This window comes from Chenopodium quinoa, unplaced genomic scaffold, assembly GCF_001683475.1.
Source record: "Chenopodium quinoa cultivar QQ74 unplaced genomic scaffold, ASM168347v1, whole genome shotgun sequence".
Classification (NCBI taxonomy): domain Eukaryota; kingdom Viridiplantae; phylum Streptophyta; class Magnoliopsida; order Caryophyllales; family Amaranthaceae; genus Chenopodium; species Chenopodium quinoa.
This window is the reverse complement of record NW_018743555.1, coordinates 3,019,518-3,042,675: the sequence shown is the minus strand read 5'-3', so window position 1 is coordinate 3,042,675 and position 23,158 is coordinate 3,019,518. Positions and strand designations below refer to the sequence as shown.

The 23,158-nt window shown below is 33.5% G+C and overlaps 1 pseudogene; it reads right to left on the bottom strand.

Moving 5' to 3' along the window:
• Positions 1-2,263: 2,263 nt before the first annotated feature.
• LOC110681624 overlaps positions 2,264-23,158 on the bottom strand; it is a 57,168-nt pseudogene continuing 36,273 nt past the window's right edge.

Genomic DNA, 23,158 nt, shown 5'->3' with positions numbered 1-23,158 from the left:
CTAGAAGGTTCTTTTCATTCCTAATTCAATTAGCATTGATAAATTGACTTTGGTTGACTTTTTAGAGTTTTAATCAGAATAAAAGAGTGTTTTTAAGGAAAATACGATTTTGCCCCTCTATACGGCTAAATTTTATTAGAATTAAGAAAACGCGTGAAAATAATAATTAGCGCCTGATGACATACGCGTGAAAATAATAATTGGCGCTAACCTGTTTTATCCTCGTTGAAACTCTGATTTGTTTTTCTATCCGTTTGGCTGATTTTCTCTATAAATAGCCTCCTAAAACCTCCGTTTTTCATCATCAACTATCACCAATTCTCATCAACAATAATTATTTTTCTTCTCTCTCTCTAGCTTTTAAGAATTCTTCTCTTCTCTAGCTTTCTCTACAAAATTCCACATTCACAAGATCTAGAAATACCTAGCATTGTTCGAAGTTGCCTTCGCCCTAGACGTGAAAGGTTTTAATTTCTGAGGGTTTGGTCCCTAATCTAGTCTAAACTTTCTTAATTCTTTCTCTTTCAATTATTTAATTTAATTGTTTTAATTATTATTTTCCTTGAAGTTACTAACACGTGTATTTTGTTATAAGAAAGAGATACGAGGCATCCAAGCAAGTGCTTTTAATTGATTTATTGATATTATGACATAGAAATCATATCTAGGTTGTTATTATGATTCCTAGTGTCATGTCAGGGCGTTTTGATTTTCCTAGTATCATGTTTAGGATAAAGAATAAGTTCCTTAAATTAAGTATGATTGTTGTGATGCTTCCTATTACTGTTTCTAATATTCATGTTAGTATCATGTTAGGGCTAAAACTTTGATCTTTAATGTTTAGTGACATGCTAGGTTTTGTTATTAATCTTGTTAGTATCATGCCTAGATCTTGTTATTAATATTATGCTTTAACATGATTATGATAATTATGATTATGATTATGATTATAATTGTTTTGATTATTATTATGATTATTATTATGTTGTTTGATACATTATTTATTATTATTGCTTGATCACGCCTTTTATGCATAAAGGGAATTGGTACTTGTAATCACGCTTATATAAGATAATTAATAATCTTGTTTAGGGTTAATTTGATTATAATTCAAGTGATCGCTAATAATAGTTTATTTGTGCATTAATATTTAACCAACATAGATTAAATAGGTTTAGGGTAAACCTAATGATTGCATGTTGGTCAGAAAGCGCACATGAATACAATCAGAATAAAGTAGAGGCGTATTATTAGGGCTGGTTCAATCTCTTTTAGGTTGGATTTGTACCTTCATCCCCGAACTACCAGTCATGATTCCAGACCTATAGGAGTTGACGATCTCTTAGATCGTTAAGGGGTGTAACCTTCACCCTGTGAACAGTTTATAAGTTCTTAAAACTTGTTGGCGACTCTTTTGCTCTATCTTCTTTCCCTTTGGACGCCACCGTACTTTAGTGTATGATCACAGTGGGGTTCAAGTTTGGGGTTATGCTTGAAATATTCCCTACACCTTGGGTTCCATTGTTTTGGAGGAAGAGTCGGATTTCTTCATCCAAACCTGTTTAGCATGTTCAGTATTCTTAAGAGTATCTTTAATTCTTTTAGGACATGCAACTCAAAGATGTCCTGTAAGATTACAAAAGTGACATAACTTTTTACTGGCAGATCTACATATTTCTTGTCTTTTCAAGACTTTTTTTTATATCCTAGTCATTCCTTATGTTTGTTCGGAACATTAGCTATCCAGAATGGAATTACTTGATTGATAACTTCCTTACCTTTCCTAGTTCTTACAAGTTCCGCCTCCAAAGTTTGATTTTTCATATTTACTTCTTCCAAATCTGTTTTCAGTTTGGAAGTTGGTTTGCATGAGGAACTTCAAAATCAAGAGAGTCAATTCCAAGTTTTAGTTGAGCTAGCTCTACATTTAACATAATGTTATCATGTTTTAGTTTTTCAACTTATTCTTTTAGAAGGACATTTTTATCATATGAATCGAAAAATCTAGTCGAACATCTGTTTTCATATTATTAACCCATTCACTATGTTCTTTGTGGATTTTTAAAGCTTAATCAGTTTGGAACTTTGATCTATTTAGTTCAATATAGTCATTTTGAAGTTCCAAAACAATGTCCACAAGATTTCATTTATTCAAAATTTTAAGTTGTCTATAATCATACCATACCTCAGATTCAAGTTCCTTTAGATGAGCTTCATTGTCGGTTTTGTCCATCAAACATAAGTTGGCTATTTCTTCCACGGGTTATCTTTCTTCTACATCTTCTAAATCATAATTTCCCCATGCAGCCATCATGGCTTTTTTGACATCTATCTTGGAGAACGATGGCTTATAGAACTTGTTTTGCTCCTTCCATATATATTTGGGTTTCTCGTCCTCCTTAGGCTGAGGATATTCTCTAATAAGATGTTCCTTGGAACCACATCTGTAATAGTTTATCTCCTTGGAACTTGATTGTCCTTGTTTGCTCCTATCTCCTCTCTTACCCAACATACTCCTGAACTTTCGAACAAGCATAGTTGTTTCAACATCATTGTCTTCTGAGTCGCTTGATTCATAAGCCTTTAGAGCAAGGCTTTACTCTTGGAACTTTTAGTATTTGCTCCAAGGTGAAGTTCATGAGTGATCAGGGATCCATTGAGTTGTTCAAGGTTGAACTTGGTGAAGTACTTGGAATCTTGTAGAGTAGTTACCTTAGATCTCCACCTCTCATCTTAAGGAACACTTATAAGTACTTTTCTTACATGTTCATCAATGGGTATGGACTTGCCTACAGATTCTAACTTATTGACTATGTTATTACATATTGTGAACATATCCTAATTGGATTCCTTGTGTACCATTTCAAATCTTTCATACTTTGATATCAGTATTTAAAGTCAATTTTGGAATGTTTAACTTCATTCAATTCGTTCCATCATGTGTTATTTGTAATAAATCCCAAATCTGCTTTGCAGACTTACAACCCATGATTATGTTGTTCCCATGAGGTCCTACTCCAAAATGCAAGATTTTCACTACTTAAGCATTTAGCTCAAATTTTTCATAATCTTCTTTTTCAAATTCAGAAAGTGGTTTAGGAATTACCTCTTTGTTTTCATTGGTTTTTGTTACCTTAAAGTCAACAGATTCAATGACTCTCCATACTTAGTACTTCTTAGCTTTGATGAAGATTTCCATTCTATTCTTCCAGTAAGAATAGAACTTTCCGTTGAACATTGGTTGTCTTTGGGTCGAGTACCCTTTTTCAAGTATCTCGTGGGCATTCATCTCTCCAGGAACTTACTCTACAAGGTTGCTTGTGTTTTCGTGAGAACTTTCTCTGATACCAATTGTTAGTTTAGATGAACTACTACGAGAGGGGGGTGAATATTAGTAGGTTTCAATTAGGTAAACTTTTGCAGAATTTAAAGACATAACATAAAAGGAACTTAAAGAGCACAACAAGATTGTACGAGGGAACCTTCTAGGGCATAAACTAGAAGTAAAACCTCGACCCTTCTCAGGATTTGCAAACAAACTTCACTATAATAGGCAACTTTCCTAGTATAACCTATTATTACATAATTTTCTCACAAGTTCCACCATGGACACTTTCTACCTGATAGGACCCTATCCTACCTAACCTAAGTCCCACTTAGGTTCACTCAGCACTCCCGAAGTGCCTACACTCGGCTTCCTACTTGAAGCTCATTCAATGAGCTCTCACAGCTACAACTCAAATTTTAGGGACTTTCAAACTCCTAACTCAAATGTGAATTGTAACAAAAACCCCAAAACCAATTATAACACAAAGACTCACTCTAATATATAAATGTAAAGCTACACATGAAACCCGGAACTAAAATGACAAAGACTAACCTTTTGGCAAACTTACTCTTAAGCACTAAGTGTTTTTCACGCTTAAAACTCTCAGTTTGCTTTGTTGTATAACTTCTATATTTATAAAAGTTCCTCATCTAACAAAGTAAGGTTTCCAAAAATGATAAGTTAAACAGATATTCATTCTTATCATTTAAAACCGAAACTAACTTAATCTCGATTTTAAGAAAACCTTTTTGTGTAAAATTTGTTTTATTTAAAGATAAAGTTTTATGAAAAAATAAAACTAATTAAACCAAATTATAAAAGATAAAATCATATAAAATATTTTTCATAAATCTAAACTTCTCTTTTACGAATTACTAAGCTTGCAAGGCTTTATCCGATTTTTAATAAGTTCCATGTATAACAACCAGATATATATTTACATCAACCTAGAAAACAAACTTATCTTTAATACAACCTAAGTTATGAAGTCCATCTTTTTCGGTTAATATCTCGAGCTCTGCACTGGTCCTTGATTGTGCTCCAGAATTACATCGGAACCAGGTCTTTACAACCCGTTGATAAGTTCCTATTAGGGAACTCCTTGTAGTTCCAACCAGGTGAATTCAGAGAACTACTTTCTGGAACTCTTCTTCTGACTTTACTTGTCATCCTGGACCTTCTAAGGTTCTTATGTTTCAGTTCCTACTTCAACTCCTAGAGTTTACTTAACTTGTAAACATCACAACACTAGAAAATCCTTATTAGATGGAAGTTTGCTAAATAATAACCATCATCCTCAAAACCTCATAAGGGTCAACAGTAAAATAAAATTTAACCACATTACTATTCTTCAAAATATTATGATTATAACCATCACATTCTTGCAATAACTTGCTGGACACAAATAATTGAAGTCAAAATAGCATATAGAGTTTTGTTTAGAATGACAATGTTAAACAAAGCAATGTGATAACATTTCCTTCCAAAAAAAAAAAAAAAAAAAAAAACAACGCAATAAACATAGAAATCCCATTTTTTTTTCTGTCAGAAAATAGAAATCCTTATTTTGTATCATCAATTTATACTACGCTAAAATTATCATTGTTTTTTCTTTTTCTTTTTTTATTTGACAAGATGAATTACCATTGTTATGTTGTTTCTACTTAAAATTTTAGCACATATATATATATATATATATAATTATTTTAAAAAATTTCAGACAAACCGTACATCGCACGAGCTTCATCAAGTAGTATAATATAAGCTTTCAATAATCCATCAATTTTTTTGAGTTTATATCCTTTTTTCTTGACATCGCTTATATATTATTATTTTATCTCTTTATAATAATCGCTAACACATATGGTTGTCACTAATTATATTTATTTGGAATCCATCACACGGGATATATATTATAGTATTTCTATATGCCAATTACAAAAATCTAAAATTATAATAAAATCGAAGGGAGTATTAAATGTGTACAACCTTAAATAATATTCATTTTTACTCACAATTTTCATATTAATTATTCTACTTGTAACAAAATTGTTTGAAAATTATTATGAATTTAATGTCAATTAAACTTCTAATGTTGTACATGCATTTTATGCGTTCCATAACTTGGATGGACATTTCAACAAATTAAATATTTTTCTCTTCCACGAAGTTTTAGAATTAGGGTTATTAAAAATTTAGCAACTACTATGTACAAAGCTTGTAGAATCTATGGATGCAAGGTGGGGGCTTGTGTTAGCTATGTAACTCGAGTTCAACAAGGTAGAGTAGGAAAGTGGTGCTCTTGACATGGTAAATGTGTCAATCAGGTGTATATTGGTCGATCTCCACTTGATCTCGTCATTGAGGATATTAAGGAAACTAGAAACATCCTTGTTAGCTTTAGTTATAACCATGTTAAGTGTTGTGGTAATGTCGTAACACATTTGTCTGCTAGATTATCGCCTCCTAGTTGATCAAAACATGTATTTTTAACTCGTTTCCCCAAGTATCATAGCCTTGGCCGAACTCGTTTTGGTTTGATTAATAAAGTCCGATCCTAACTTTTTTTTAAAAAAAAAAGCAAAATAGATGTCACTAAATAAAAATTACTAACCAATCATTGTATTGGTAGCGTTGAAAACCGTATTCAAGAAAGTGATGTTTCCCTCTCTAAGAGATACCACATTGGTGTTTTCCTCAGTGATTGTTGGCAGCATTTTAGTGATTTCACTCTCCATTGTATTAAGTTTTTTCACTCAAAAATAAAGTCTAGTATTGAATTTATTTTTATTTTTATTGTTCTTGTGTTATTGTAATTCTTAAAGTTGAGCTTATATATAAGGTCTTCAGGTAGTTAAACCTTTATTTTATTTTATTTTGAATAGCAGGTAGTTAAGTTTGGTGCACGCTTCTTTGGTGTTTTATTTATTTATTTATTAATTATTATTTTTTTGTGGCATATGCATTTAGATTTTTATTGTGAAAAGTGCATTAAAAACTAAACACTAAATTCATTTTTTTTAATATTGGTTTATTGATATGTTAAGCACAGAGATCAATTTATTGCCCTTATTAGAACAATGACAAAAACAAATTACTTGAACGAGAAATGTAATTAGTTTTAAATGCATAATAAAATTCTTAATAGAGAGATCTGTGGCAAATCTACCATTTTATATAAGTGATTCAAATTAACTCAAAATTAAATACATTGTATTGAAATTAATTATAAATTAACAAATTACATAAAACTTTATTTACATTATTGACGACACATATAATTATAGGTATTAATAGATTATCATAATTTTATATTACTTTTCTCATATTATAAATTTTATGTAGAATAACTTATTATACCTTATATTTCAAATATTTGTAATAAGAATTTATTTTTTTACAAAATAAATGGGGTCAATTGACCTTATTACATTGAACATAGATCCACTCCTAAGAGAGATATAAGATTAAGTGAATAGGTTAAAGTTCATAGCAAATTTTACGTGAAGAATGAAATAAGAAATTTCAATTAATTAAATTTCTATTTTCTTCAAAATGTATAGAGTAAATAGTCACGTTAGAACATGTTTTTGTGAATTAGAAATAAATAATTATGTTTCACTTTTGCATGATGCCCTGATTTTGACTTAATGAACGAGAAGGTACTACAGACAACTATTATAAAGGTAATTCTCGTAAAACATGTTAATTTTTTAGTATGATTGATTGTTAGTGTGTGAAAATGTGACAATGCTCATGGGTGAGGTGTTTAGAGAATGAGTAATGGTGGATAACTCACAATCATAACAAGTCACCTTAAGTTACCATTATGATTCACCATATTTTTTTATCTGCAATGATAACATTACTCACCACTCTTTCTCCTAATTTTATCAATACCCCACCAATTATTCTTTTTCTTGATTTGTAGTCATTGAACTTACATAATTAAGTCCTGTTAAAAAAAAAAAATATATGTAAGCTATTTTTTAGGAAAAAATATGTAAATTATTTCCTTTTTATTATTTATTTATTTTTAATAATTTTCAAAATGAAAAATACAAAAATAATTTTAAATTTAAATAACATATTTTATAAAACAAAGAGATACATAAAAATTTAAAATACAATCTTCATTCAAAACTACTATGATCATTCTAGACACCTACTTTTGGATTCTTATCCCAAAGGGAAGTGCGATGATGTTACAAAAACCCGCTTTTCATGCTAGATCAAAGTTGAAGTGTTTTATGGACTCTGAAATGCATTATAAAGTAAGTTAAAACCCATATTTGAGACCAAGTTATCTTAGAGCCTTGTTGAATTACTAAATACGCCTAAAACGTGCTCATACATGCTTAATATTGATTAATAATAAATCTAAGTGCATCATATGCAATGATTGGATCAAATGGATCTTACATTGTTGAAAACCGAGCCAATCAAATAAATTAGCTATCTAATTTCTATGCAAGACCTATTGTAGACACCTAAAAATGTCTTCGCAAAACCAAACCCGATGATGAACAACCTTTCACCGCCATTATTGGTTGGGTTGAGTATTTAATCCTTGGAGTGCTTAATCCATATTTCCATTCAATACATTTCATAAACCAATCCAATTCCTATCTCATTTCCCTAAACCATAACTTATTACTTTCCACTTTGTGTGTCCACATCACAAAATCGAGAGAAACTGATTTTGTGGTCCTATAATTTTGATCCAATTATTATTTGGTTGATAGGTCTTGAAATAAGCTTTTCAACAATATATCATAACCCAATTCTGATTTAAAACAAAGAAGATATGAGCAAATAACCATTCAAGAGTTAGTAGATGCCAACAAACTTCCCGTCCCTCCAGGTGGTAAGAAGTGATAAGCAACAATGAAGACAAGGCACATGGCGAGCCCTTCATGCTAGATTTCATGATGTCTTCTTATTATTAGTTTCTTTTTCCCCAATTCAAGTCTAGCATAGATTTCCCTTTCTATAATTTGATAATTTTGTTAGCTTATTCACTATTTTCAACAATAAAATTGTGTATTCTTTACATATCGATCATTTTCAAAAAAAAAGAAAAAAAAAAACCATTACCGAACTAAACATAAGGTACACCAATGACTTGAGGCACCTTTGCAACCCTGTCATTCCCTATTAACCATTCAATCACATATCCATTTCTTCGTCAACCACTTTCAGCCTCGTTTAACGATTGACCTTATTATTTATTCAACACACATTCACTTAACCCTGGGATGGGAAGGTGTGCAATTTGTGTAACAATCAGAAAGAAAGTTCAAATTAAAAAAAAAAAGAATAAGCAAATAAAAAAATGTCTAAAGGCAAGTGTTCCAACGTCTTCGATATGAACAAGTCTCAAATTGCATCTTTCATCGAGTGCTTGTGCCTGAGAAACAAGAATGCTAAGTGAGTGATGGACTGCATGATCTGAGATTGCCTACATTGATTCAAAAGAATACGAAAAAAAAGAATAAAAGAAATTCAAAACAAAAGAAATATGAAAAATAAAACTCGCAAAGTCAAATACACAATTGCATATCTTTAGGGGGCTTCTCTTGGCTCTTGAGCCTTTACCCTTTTCTTATTTAAAACATCATCTTAACCACATTACAACCTTTGAAAGACCTTTTTGAAGTGTACATATACTTATGCAAATTCGGTTAGAGCTACGTTCGGCCTAATTCCTAACAGATACGTAGGCAACCTCCCAATGAGGTGCGGCCACAATCATACTCACATACATATCCACAAATGATAGAGTCATTTCCAATGCTTATCCCTACCCATATATAGAGCTAGACTTGGGGGCTTGAACACACGTCACTTAGCTTACCTAGCCTAAAGATTCACCATCTCAGCTCTTCTCACATCTCTTTCCATTACCACAGTCTTTGCAGCAAGCCTTAGTATCACATTCACACATGTCTTTTACACATACATAGCCATATCATCCTTCCCTTAGGAACCCTTTATCATGAAATCTTGTTCCCTACCACGCATGCTTCATCATCTTTCAAGACAACATTCATTAAAAGAATCATTGAATACTTGCTTAGCTTCCTGACCTAAGCAATATTCATTGTATCACGCATCGCATAATGTGTTGAGCAATATTTATATATCAATGATTTGTGATCATACAAAGCATATTGTGCTTAGCTCCTTGACCTAAGCAATGTTCATTATGCAATAATAACTTCATCTATATATGTTCTTAGCTTCAAAACCTAAGTGACATTCAAGATCGTTTCTTTACACCATATACGATGCTTAGCTTCATGACCTAAGTTCATTCATCTATTATGTCACATGATGTAATTTTCCTTAGCCTCCTGGCCTAAGAACATGCATCATGCATACATTATTTTCCAAACAGGCAATTCAATCTATAAGATTTATTTCGTCTTGCTCAATGAGGAAGTTCAAAACTTCTTCTCTTTTTAATCTTTCTCTTTAGAGGAAGTTTAAAAACTTTTCAAAAAAAATTTCACGGGAAAGTTAAAAACAAAACTTTTTTTCACGTCTTTCTTTTTCGGGAGAAAGTCAGTACCCTCCACTCATGACAAAAATGACGAAATTTTTTTGCTTTTGCATCTTCTTTTGGTTGTGTTTGCACACACACTCACAAGTCATACACACGTCATGTCAGGTCAAGTCAAACTTGGTCAAGTCAGTTGCTCAAGTCAATCACAATATATACGAGTCTCTTTGCAAATTTATTTTTGCAGGTCTCATTTACTGCCCACGTTTGGGGACAAGCGGACCAACTACATCCCACGTTCGGGGACAAGCGAACCATTTACAGCCCACGTTCGGGGACAAGCGAACCATCTACAACCCATGTTCGGGGACAGGCAAACCATCTACAGCCCACGTTCGGGAACAAGCGAACCATATACAACCCACGTTCGGGGACAAGTGAACCATGTACAACCCACGTTCGGGGACAAGCGAACGATCTACATCCCACGTTCGGGGACAATCGAACCCATCATAATTTTAGTGATCATCTCCCCATCGAAGACCCACCTTCATCGTTGGTTGACCCTCCCCTTCTTCGTCCCTTTCCCCTTCCCATGGCAGCAACCCTCTCACCCATCGGACCCGTCGCCCATATCTTCCCACCTCTGAAGACCCACCTTCATCGTCGGTTGAACCTCCCCTTTCCCTTTATCCCCGTTGGAAACCAACTTAAATGAATCACATTAACGATTTAAACTAGATTGTAAAACTGATATTAGATGATTAAAAAAAAAATCTTACCTCAGTTGCTTGCTTCAATGGAGGAGAGAAAGCTCACAAGCTGCTTTAATGGAGAGTTTAGAGTACTTTTCAATAAAGAAAGAGACAAATTTATTTTGAGAGAAGTCGGAGAATTTCAGAATTTAAAAGAAGTAACCATTTCAGAACCCGACCCGACTCGTCAATTCCCCGTATAAGCTCACCCCGTTAAAAGTCCGATGCTTTACAATATGTTTCGGGTTTAACCGGGTTGTTACAGGGGTTGGTACGATCCGGCTTATTATAGCAACTCCAATGGCGGACATGCTAAATATGTTTTTAAGCTAATTGTCATTTTAGCTATTTTGAGCTCTAATGGCTAGCTATTAACTTACAATTTAAAAAAATCTCAGTTCCTTAGTTAACTTTTTATATTCATTTTATTTAATCTACTAGTTCAAAACCCGTGACATGCACGATTTTGCAGTATTGGCAACATTCGTTCATTAGAAAAGTTACATACTAAACATAATAAGTGGAAGTACAAAAAAAAACATAGAAAAAAACATATTAATGTGATATACCATAAGATGAATCTCAATAAATACACAAAAATAATATAAAATGAAATACAAAAATAAAAATATCATAATAATTGATTGATCCTTAATTTATTAGTCACACTATCAATGGGTGTCATGTAGTTGGCCGGATACTTAATAGCTGATATCCCTACAAAAAAAGAAAATAAATAAATTAATAAATAAATAAATATATATATATATACATATACATATATATATATATATATATATATACATATATATATATATATATATATATATATATATATATATATTGCCTTCGTTGAAATTTGAATGGCAATGTTATGTCAGATGGACTTAAGATCATGCGAGGAATAAAAACTTTATGCCCAATGTTGCTTCCCGATATAATGTTTGCCTCAATGATATGATTGCCCAATTGTGTTATTGTAACACCGTACCCTAGAAATTCCTTTCTTTTAAAATACCTGTTTTGTCCTATATAAAACTTTAAATAGGAATATCTAAGATATTACCGCCACCGTGAAAACGGCTAAGGAAACTATCAAAGACATACAGTGGAATACTAATTTCAAAACCATCCTAAACAAGTCAACTTGAAAAGTCAACCAACGAAAGTAAATTCAAACCCAAGTCAAACAAAGTAAAATAAAATCAACCTACAACTTGGAACCATTATAGGCCCTTATAAAAACCAAACCATCTTTAAAACTTTTGCGTTTGTCATGCATAATAATATTATAAATAATTAAAGCATTAAACACATCATGTACTAATGGAAACTAGCATGATTCGCTCTTCACTCATGTCCATTCATGAATATGCTTCATCACCTGAAAAGCTTCTCTCTACTTGTTTCCACTACTCTCCATTAGAAATGGGTCATCATAGGGCCAAGATAAAGACAAGGCCAACAAACACACAAAACACACAATCAGCAAAGCTGAGTACATAAGCGTAATTAACACACTAACATGCATTTACCTATCAACACACAACTTACCTTGTCGTATCTGTTTTTCAATCATATAACATCCAACAAAACTTCTCAACCAGACAACTACATAATTTATTTAGCGTTGATTACGCATCGAACGGGTTTCCCACTCAACCTCCCCCAATAAATGCGATTACTGACACGGGAGCTAACCGTGCCAGCATCAAAACCACTCATAGGTGGCGGAATTTCTGCGCATAATAATAATAAAAAGAATGTGCAGTGTCCTGTACTCCAGTAGAAGTTACGATAAAATATAAATTCACATAACTCCCCCCATATGTTCATACTCAAGGTATATACGTTCCAAGAGTTTTGGTGCGTAATCTCTTTCACTTTACGTTATTTACAGATTATTAAACTTGGTGATGACTCTCAAACCATAATCATTCAATCAACAATAATTATTCAATCAATTAAATATACCAATTTAATTCTTAAATAATTAGTGACCACATAATATTTAATGTTGAATCCTTTTTAATTCTACCTTGGTGCCAATGACACCTTAAACGCATAAAGCGCCACAAATCCTATCCCTCGGTGTTAAAAACACTTTAAGTGCACTAAGGCACCAAAATATAATTCATTCCTCGTGTACAAAGACAATTACCTAACTCCTTCCTCATGCTTATAGCATCAATAAAAAATATATGAACCATAATAAAATTCTCCTTTTCAATATTCTAAACAAAATTAAATATTTAGTTTAATTAAACTTGCTCTCTAACATGCCAAAAATAAATATGTGGATCATAAATAATACGCCAAACCATTATTTTCCATTTAATAATCTATCACAAATAAATCATGTTTCATAATCCAATCACCAATAACATCCAAATCATGATTTCCATTCCAAATCTAGCATGATACTACTTGTAATCAATTAAACACATTTAGCATGCTACTACATCAAAATAATTATGCTAAGTACGCGAAGGTACCTCCAATAAGCTATTAAAATAGCCGAGTACACTACAAGAATTCCCTAACTAAGTCTCCTACATAAAGGGACCATAATACTATATTGCTTCTTCTTGTATACATAATTTCCAGCAATTTAAATCCACTTTAGACTACTTAAAATAATCTGAAAATTATAGTAAAACCCTGAATTTATCCCTTCTTTAATGGGTAATTAAACCCTATTCATAAAACCATCATAAGTAGTACTTTAGGCAAAAATTCCAGCATTATTGTTTAATTGAAAACTCATCAAAACTCCAGAAAGATTCAATCTTTAAGCTTTATTAATACTTCCAATCAATGGGTATATAGAACCCCCAAATTAATTGCAAGATAGAATCCTAAAAATAAATTCTCTTATAATTAAAAAAAACTAACTTTTAATACTTTATAAAATCTGAAAAATAAAACACTTAATAATCTAAAATTTACAATCTTTAATCATCAAAACACAATTATAAAATATATTAATCATGTTTAAACAATTAAAATAAAAAACCTAAATTATAAAATTATAGGATAATAATTAAAACAAGATAAAGGAGGAGAGAGAAAACCACTAAGGGGTAGTGGCTGCGACTGGGCGCCGTTCAGGCGTGAGGTCGTGGGTGGTCGCCGGAGATGACATGGCCTCGTGTTGCGTAAGGTGGGTGCAAGTCTTGGCCATTGAAATCCCACATGTGCACGCACAAGCAAGAAATCAAATATAAGATAAAAAACAAAAAGAAAAGAAGAATAAGAAAAGGAAGAAAGAAATAAAAGAGAAATAAAAGAAAAAAAGGAAAAAGGGAAAAGTTACTTACATCTCAAAATCTGATTTGTAAGTCTCTTTTTGAGTGGGAAAATTTTGGGGTTTTGAGAGGTATTTATAGAGTAGAGAGTAGAGTTTAATTTTGGGCTTAATGAATAAATGGGCTTGAATTATAAAACATTTGACCCACAAGGTTTCAAATAAAGGGTTGAGCTTATTTAAATGAAATGGTTTATTCCAATAAGAGTATGTAGGAATAATTTACATACAATATTTTAAACAAGGCCCTGATGGGTGTCATAAATGGCACCCATTTGATGAGCATTTAGGTTGTTTTTACCTTCTTTTCATGGCTTTCATGCTTAATAAATGCATATTTTTATGCTTTTGGTCGTAGTCTTACCTTTCCTCACTTTTTTTGTAGCTTTTGTGCATTTCTATGATTTTTCTAGTTTTTTATCCTTTATTTGCTCTATTTTTGTGGTTGTAGGTATTGTACGAGGTTTGGGTCTTGATATTGGTGATTTACTAAGGTGAAGGAAACCTTTGGAGCAAGCTTATGGCAATAGAAAAGCTCAAGATGCAAGGAAGTGGATTCTCCAAGTTCTAGCTCTTGCGCTCTCAAGTCGTGCTCTCATGAATATGGGGTGTTGAACCCACAATCATGTGATTTTGGGACTGCCTCACTTAGTGTTCATCATCATCATGATTGTGCGTTCATTCGAAGACCTTAGCGAACGCACAAAGCCGCGAGAAGATCGAAGAAACCCAGCGATGCGCGGGCGCGCCACCCCTGCAGCATGGGCGCGCCTCTCCTGCAGCGTGGGCACGCCTTCTTGGGTATTTGTTTGCTCGATTTTTGTTTTTTGCGCCTCTATAAATACCTTTAAAACCCGATTTTTGGGGCAAGTTTAGAATTAGTTTCATTTAGATTTTGATCATAATTTTAGATTAGTTGAGAGCTTCTCTCTCTAGTTTTAGGGTTAGTTTAGGAGTAGATTTTAGAGAGAGAAAGTGAGGAATTTTAATGTTGATTGAGATATTGATGATTCAATGGTGACAATTGTGTTGAAGATCTTCTTTATTATCAATGAGCATTCTTAACTCTATCTCATTTTATTGTTTTGTTTAATATTCAAGTTTGTTTGATTTGATTTTGATGTTTGATTGTTTATTAGTGTAATTGTTCTTCATATATTGTTGATTCTTGATTTCTTTAGTTGTTAGTTGATTAGATGATGATGTTAGAGTAGTTGTTTGCTAGGAATTGGGTGAAACTTGTATGATTGACTGATTGTGCTTAATTTAGGGATTGTGTTGATTAGTTGTTGAGATTAAAGTGATTAATGGAAGTTTGCATGTGTGTAATTCGGTTAGGCCTTGAAAATTATGCTAGATTGCATTGTAGTTTCTAATGATACAGACCATTGATTTAGGAATTGAAATTGTCGATTGAGCTTGATTAGTGATGCTCCTAGTTAGAGTCTCTCGTAATTGGCGCTAGTTTGACCTCTAGGAGATAGCTTGTTGACTCTTTTGATTGAGTTTTCCATTTGTCTTCACAACCATTGATTTGAATATTGTTCCCGAGTTGGTACAATTGTCATGATTACTTGTTGATCCCCGTTCCTAGTGCTTTATTTGTTTGGTTTCTTTGTTTGCTAGTTGTTAGAGTTCTCTCCTTATCTTTATCTTTGACCTAGATTAGGCACATAATTGAGAGCGCTTGAACATTACCGTTCCTTTGGGTTCGATTCTTGACTTGCCTATATACTAGTATATAGGTTTGTTAAGTGTTTATAAATTTAGTTTGACCGAGGGAGGATTAGTTTTAACGACCTAATTCCACCCCTCGTCAAAATGGCGTCGTTGCTGGGGAACGGTGTCTATGTTTAAGTGTTTTTGATTGCTTGAGTCTAGGTCTTTGTATATACTTTTCTTTTATTTGATTTTTGTTTGTTTTGTGAAAAAAATGGCATGTCTATCATTTCCTCAATATAACAATGAGCTTTTTTGTGAATATTTCCATAGACTTGAGGGATTTCTTGACTATCATTGTTGTAGTCTTTGAAAGGCTTGTGAGATTTTTTATTTTGGTTTGAATGAACAAACTAGGGATATAGTTGAAGGAATGCATAATGATAGATTTCGAGCATTTTCTATCGAAGATGCTTGGGGTTTTTATGTTTGGTTTGCTTGGGAAGTCTATAATAGCGGTAATCGTGCTTCAATTTTTGATGTGCAATGTGTTAGTTCTTCTAATGCTAGCATGATTTCCCATGATGTGTCACATGATCCCATAGTTGAACCTAGAACAAATGCGTCCAATTCTATTTCCTCTTTTGTTCATGATAATGAGGTGCATGCTCAAGTTGACAAATCTCATATGATTGATTATGCCCCCACTCCCCTATTTAATGAAAATGCTCATGATTTTAATGTGCATGGTCCTACCCTTGGTTGTGAATCTTCTTTTACTATTGGTCAACCCTATTTGCCTTTTCATTCTCCAAACTCTTGTGATGAGTCTCTAGTCCCCTATAGCCAAATTGATGAATCTTTGAGGGAGTTAGAGATGAATCCTAATCTTAGGCCCTTAGAGAGACAAATGATAGAAATTTTAAGGAGCCAAATGGAGAAGATTAGAGAGCGTGAGGGTGTTTTGAATGAAGAGTTGAAAAGAAGAGAAGAGTTGGAAAGCCAATTGTCATTTTTGATGCTTGTGTGTGAAAATTTCAAATCGAATGTGTGTGTTGAGGATGATAATGATATTTTAGAGCAACCAAGAGAGTGTGAGGATAGCTTTGATGAGCATATGAGTGATGGTGAAAGAGTTGAGAATGAAGAGAGAGTTGAATTTGAAAATCCTAAACCTCTTTCCCATCTTGATGAGCCTCAAGTGTATGTTTGTGAGCCTTCAATCTATGAATACATAGACTCTTTTGAGGTAATGTCCCATTTGTTTTGTGAGAGTCATATGAAAATTTATAGATTTTTGGATGATTTCATCGAGAAAGCTTATTGGGATATAGATGATTTACGATGACTCTACCTCCTCTCATGCATGGTTTTGAGGACTTAGGTTTTGAGATATTTGAAGGAAAGGTGGTTTATTGTGGTGCAAAGAAGGATGAGGGTAATTCCTTTGGAGTTTTTGAGCTTGAGGGAGATGTAGATTGTGACATATCTTCATTTGAGGACTCTATGATTGATTTTCATGCCCTCATTGGCGATGTGAGACTTTGTGTTGAGGGAGTAGCTACCCCTTTGCCTATTTCTCATACCCCTTTTTCTCAAAGGTTTGACCACATCCCCTATTGCCCTATTTTTCTCCCTTCATATCTCAAAGAGCCTATTGGGGACCCCCTTGTCTATGATGATTTGTATGTGGCTCATTTGTCCCCAATTGAGCAAAAGGGTGATGTTGCCACCCAAAAATATTGTGAGGAGAGTTTGCCTTCTTCTTCTTTTTCTTTTTCCTTTTCTTATTTTGTTGAGTTTTCTTTTGATTCTACTTCCTTCTCTTAGCATCTCTCTCCTCATAGGTGTGCACTAAGCTTGTTACACGCCTTATTTTTGTCATGTGCACACTTGCTTTCATATGAAATGTGTAGTAGTGAATTTGACAAGCTCTTGCATGCGTTGAATTATTATTTTCTAGAGCGGTCAAGCTTAAACCATAAGCAAGCCTTTCTTGGGAAGTAACCCGTGTTTTATTGCTTTCGTTTTATTTTCTTTTTAGAATATATTTTTTCTTTCATGGAAATGTTTGTGTGCCTTTTGCTAGGTACATGACTTGATATACTTTGGTGCTTCAATTTGGATCAAGAATCAAGGAAGTTTGACTCCTATTTTTAATAGCATATGGAAGGCAAGGTTCAATTCTTAAGGAAATTAGCTTTGAAAGGTTAAATTGGGTCATTTGTGGGTATTTACACCCACCTAATATCCGGTAATATCCTTCCTTGTTCTTTCTCAAGTGGATGATGACTTGTTAAATATATGTTGGTTTGTTGGATTGCTCTCCTTGTTTTCCCCTTCCATGGATTATATGATTTATGTTTGAGTGTATTGTCTCATTCAAGCTTGGGGGAGAGTATTCTATCATGTTTGGTGAGATATTGATTCATATATGCTATGCACCTTTGTATATGCTTTTCCATGTTCTTATATTTTGAAAAATCCCAAAAAGATTTTTGTTTCTATCAAGACAAATTTGCAATTTATCTTTGTTTTTTTCTTGCTTTGGACATAATACTTTTGGACTTGTATAGTTTAATGTTTTTCTTCTTAAATGGTAACGGTGTGCACAGTTTGAGAGTACGCTTGGTTGATTCTAGGATAAAGCATGCTAAGGTAGTTGGTTAGGACTAGTTGGACCATGGAACCGGATTCTACTTGTTTGTGGCATGTTGGTAGTTGCTTCCTATAGTTGAATTGACACCAATAGTGAGTTTTTGCTACATCCATGTGAGGTTCATTCTATTTCAAGCCTTCAACATATATTTGCATGAGCGGCATGGATCCTTGACTATTGCGGACCTAATCTAGAATCTTGACTCATAATTCTCAAACACGAGATTGAGCCATCTAGGGAGGACAAAGGCATATTTTCGAGGTGGTAATTTTTCTTTTCTAGGTTATTTTCTTTCTTTTTAGTTCATTGGGTTTACATTTTCCTTCTTGCTAACCATTTGAGCCTTTTCCCTTCTTTTCAAGCCACATCTTTAGAATTTTGAGCTTTTGTTTCTTTTTGTTCCATTTTTGGTTTTTGTGAAGCAAATGGTCATATTTTTGGACTTTGTGGTATATAAGGTTGGATATTGGTTATATTTGTAAGCAAGCTTGTCTTTTGTATATATGGTGAATAATGGCAAATGAAAGTTGGAAAAAGTCGTCCAAAGTCAAAAGAGGCAAGGACATAATAAATGCAAAATTGAAAAAAGTCGTCCTAAGTTAAAAAGGCATGGACAATTGCTTTGAAAGAAATGAAAGGGAAATTCTCTTTGGTAGACCTCTAATAATAAACATTCTCAGTGGTCAAATGCAAAAAAAGTTATTATCCTTGGTGAACCATGTTTTAAAAAGTTTTATCAATGATAACATTAAGCAAGGTAATTAGGCATTTTAAGTGTAACTATGGTTAACTAATGATGTAATGACTAATTTGACCCTATGGTTAACCCCTTCTTAAAACATGGTTCACCAAGGATAATAAATTTTTAATGACTAATTACCTTGCTTAATGTTACCATTGATAAAACTTTTTAAAACATGGTTCACCAAGGATAATAAATTTTTTTGCATTTGACCACTTAGAATGTTTATTATTAGAGGTCTACCGAAGAGAATTTCCCAAAAAGAAATGAAAATAAGAAAAATAAAAAAGTATTTTGATGTAATTTATTTTCCCTTTTCAAGCATTGAGGACAATGCTTCCTTTAAGCTTGGGGGAGAAGAGTTTAAGCTTTTTATATATATGATTGTGGTTATAGTTTTGAATAAGCTTGGAGGTTTTAGTTTGCTTTGGTTTGGTGTTCACTTTGTTTTGGCGTTGAGATTTGGCCAATCTTGCTTCACGACTTAGGTGTACGACCAAATTCTAAATTTAAGGCTTACCCCTAACCCTTTTTGCCCTTACGTTACAACCATTGGGAAAGACCTTTCAACCTAGAGGTTGAGTCAAATTTCGGGAGATGACATTATGAGTTAAAGCCTAAGGAGAGGGGATACATTGTCAAGACGTCGAGTAGCCCAAAATTATCTCTTTTTCCGGTTCCTTCGTGGAACTTTTGAGATGCTCACTAGGGGAAGATATGAGACTAGTAGGGAGAACGCGGTAAGACAATTTGGGATGAAAGTGGATTGCGTTTCTCTAGTTCCTATGCTTAGAATATTTATGTTTCAATCAACATCGGGTATCTTGAAACGTGCACTCCCTTACTTGTTTAGAAAGATTTGCATTCATTTATGCTTGTACATTTGGAAAAGTCCTTTCATGAACATTTGTTTGCTTTTCTTGTATTTTGGTTTCTTCTTCATGCTTTGCCTTGTTTGTATTATTACGAGAGTTATAGGTTAATCTCTTACGAAACCTTTACGAGAGCATCACACGTCGTCTAGGGCGATCTAGGGGTTTAAATGGCTTGTCTTTAGTTGCTAAAATTGACCATGATTCCTACGAAAGTGAGTTAGTGTTTATTCTTGTCTCTTCTCTTCTTTTTGTTTGCTTGGATAAGCTCATCATTTCTCCCTTGGTTTTGTTTTGGAGGAGCAAAAGGTAAGTTTGGGAGTATTTGATGGGTGTCATAAATGGCACCCATTTGATGAGAATTTAGGTTGTTTTTACCTTCTTTTCATGGCTTTCATGCTTAATAAATGCTTAGTTTTATGCTTTTGGTTGTAGTCTTACCTTTCCTCTCTTATTTTGTAGCTTTTGTGCAATTCTATGGTTTTTATAGTCTTTTCTCCTTTATTTGCTCTATTTTTGTGGTTGTAGGTATTGTACGAGGTTTGGGTCTTGATATTGGTGATTTACTAAGGTGAAGGAAGCCTTTGGAGTAAGCTCATGGCAATAGGAAAGCTCAAGATGCAAGGAAGTGGATTCTCCAAGTTCTAGCTCTTGCGCTCTCAAGTCGTGCTCTCATGAATATGGGGTGTTGAACCCACAATCATGTGCTTTTGGGACTGTCTCACTTAGTGTTCATCATCATCATGATTGTGCGTTCATTCGAAGACCTTAGCGAACGCACAAAGCCGCGAGAATATGGAAGAAACCCAGCGAAGCGCGGGCGCGCAAGGCACGGGCGCGGGCGCGCCACCAACATGCGTGGGCGCGCCACCCCTACAGCATGGGCGCGCCTCTCCTGCAACGAGGGCGCGCCTTCTGTGGTATTTGTTTGCTCGATTTTTGTTTTCGCGCCTCTATAAATACCTTTGAAACCCGATTTTTGGGGCAAGTTTAGAATAAGTTTCATTTAGATTTTGATCATAATTTTAGCTTAGTTGAGAGCTTCTCTCTCTAGTTTTAGGTTTAGTTTAGGAGTAGATTTTAGAGAGAGAAATTAAGGAATTTCAATAGTGCACTACTACAAAAAATGGAATAGAGAACAATTGAAATAGGCCTTATAGAACGTCTTAGAGGCAATCTTCTACTAAGCGATGTGATGTGTAAAGTTTATAGAACGGGTATAGGAGGCGTTCTATGGAAGGGAAAAGATAACGGGTACAAGAGGCGTTCTATATGGAAGAGATAATCGTTCTCTTTCCTGTTTTTTATGCTTATAAAAAATAAATAAAAGAGAACGGTTAACACTGATAACGTTGTATTTTTTTAAAAAAATTTATAAATTTTGGGAGATTGCTTATATACAATATACATCAATAATCAATAAATCAAATTGAATCAATGAATTGAAGTTGTAAAAGTCAAAATCAAATGTTAGATTAAAACAAACTTTATTATCATATTCAATTAATTACATCTCATGCCTAAAAAAAAAAATTTACTCTCAAGTACATTTTGATACATTTCAATTAGCATAACTATCAATGTACTAGTACTGTTTCCCCTAAAAAAAATAAACAAATCAATTTGCTTCAAATGCAGGTTGCGCTTTCATTAGCCTCAACAACCGCAACACGTTCCACCAACCACAACCACCGCAGTGCCTCCACCAACCTCAACCGTTGAAGCTCCTCCACCAATAGTGCACGCAAATAGTGAAGCCGCACCAAAAACCCAAAATCATAGATGAAAAATCAGAATTTACCAAATCATAACATCAAAATCAATTGATAAAAGTTATAGATAAAAAATTAACAATTGAGAATTAAACAAACTACCTCAATAATGTTAAACACCTAGCAACTCGCAACAACTTGCAATTGCGACCATAAACAGAGCACAACAAAGATTCAATGGTTCGATCTTTCACACTGGACTTTCGCGCAGCGCATTGTATCGAAGATGGGGTTAGAAAACAAGGCTCGTTGTTCTTCATAACATTAGCGGCGATGAGACCTTAATCGGATGTCAGCTTAGAGTTTTTAAGACATTGAGCCATTGAAGGATTAAGGTAGTAGAGAAAGGAGTTAGAGGGGTTTTTTTTTTTTGAAAACGAGTTAAAGTTTCAGAGGAAAGAAGTGAAAGAAGAGGGGAACTTATGGATGAAGAATGATAGGTTGACGGCTATAAGAAGAAAGAGGAGTTATGGTTAGAATTTTGGGCCCTTTTATATGTTAGATTATTCTTTTTTAATTTTTAAAAAATAATATTAAGCATGTACAACGATTAACTAAGAGGAGCGATCTATATTGTAATTGTAAAATATTTGGATATATCAAATAGAACGGTTAACTAAGAAATGCATTCTATAAAATAAATTTACAATTTAATAAATATAATAAATAAATTAGATAGAACGGTTAACTTAGATAGACGTTCTATATTCTTCTGGAGAACGCCTACCTTTGGTAACCGTTCTATATTTTGCGATCTCTAATCTAGTTTTTGTTGTAGTGGTGATTGAGAGATTGATGATTCAATGGTGACAATTGTGTTGATGATCTTCCTTATTATCAATGAGCATTCTTAACTCTATCTCATTTTATTGTTTTGTTTAATATTCAAGTTTGTTTAATTTGATTTTGATGTTTGATTGTTGATTAGTGTAATTGTTCTTCATATATCGTTGATTCTTGATTTCTTTAGTTGTTAGTTGATTAGATGATGATGTTAGAGTACTTGTTTGCTAGGAATTGGGTGAAACTTGTATGATTGATTGATTGTTCTTAATTTGGGGATTGTGTTGATTAGTTGTTGAGATTAAAGTGATTAATGGAAGTTTGCATGTGTGTAATTCGATTAGGCCTTGAGAATTATGCTAGATTGCATTGTAGTTTCTAATGATACGGACCATTGATTTAGGAATTGCAATTGTCGATTTAGCTTGATTAGTGATGATCCTAGTTAGAGTCTCTCGTAATTGGCGCTAGTTTGACCTCTAGGAGATAGCTTGTTGACTCTTTTGATTGAGCTTTCCATTTGACTTCACAACCATTGATTTGCATATTGTTCCCGAGTTGCTACAATTGTCATGATTACTTGTTGATCCCCGTTCCTAGTGCTTTATTTGTTTGGTTTCTTTGTTTGCTAGTTGTTAGAGTTCTCTCCTTATCTTTGTCTTTGACCTAGATTAGGCACATAATTGAGAGCACTTGAACATTACCGTTCCTTTGGGTTCGATCCTTGACTTGCCTCTATACTAGTATATAGGTTTGTTAAGTGTTTATAAATTTAG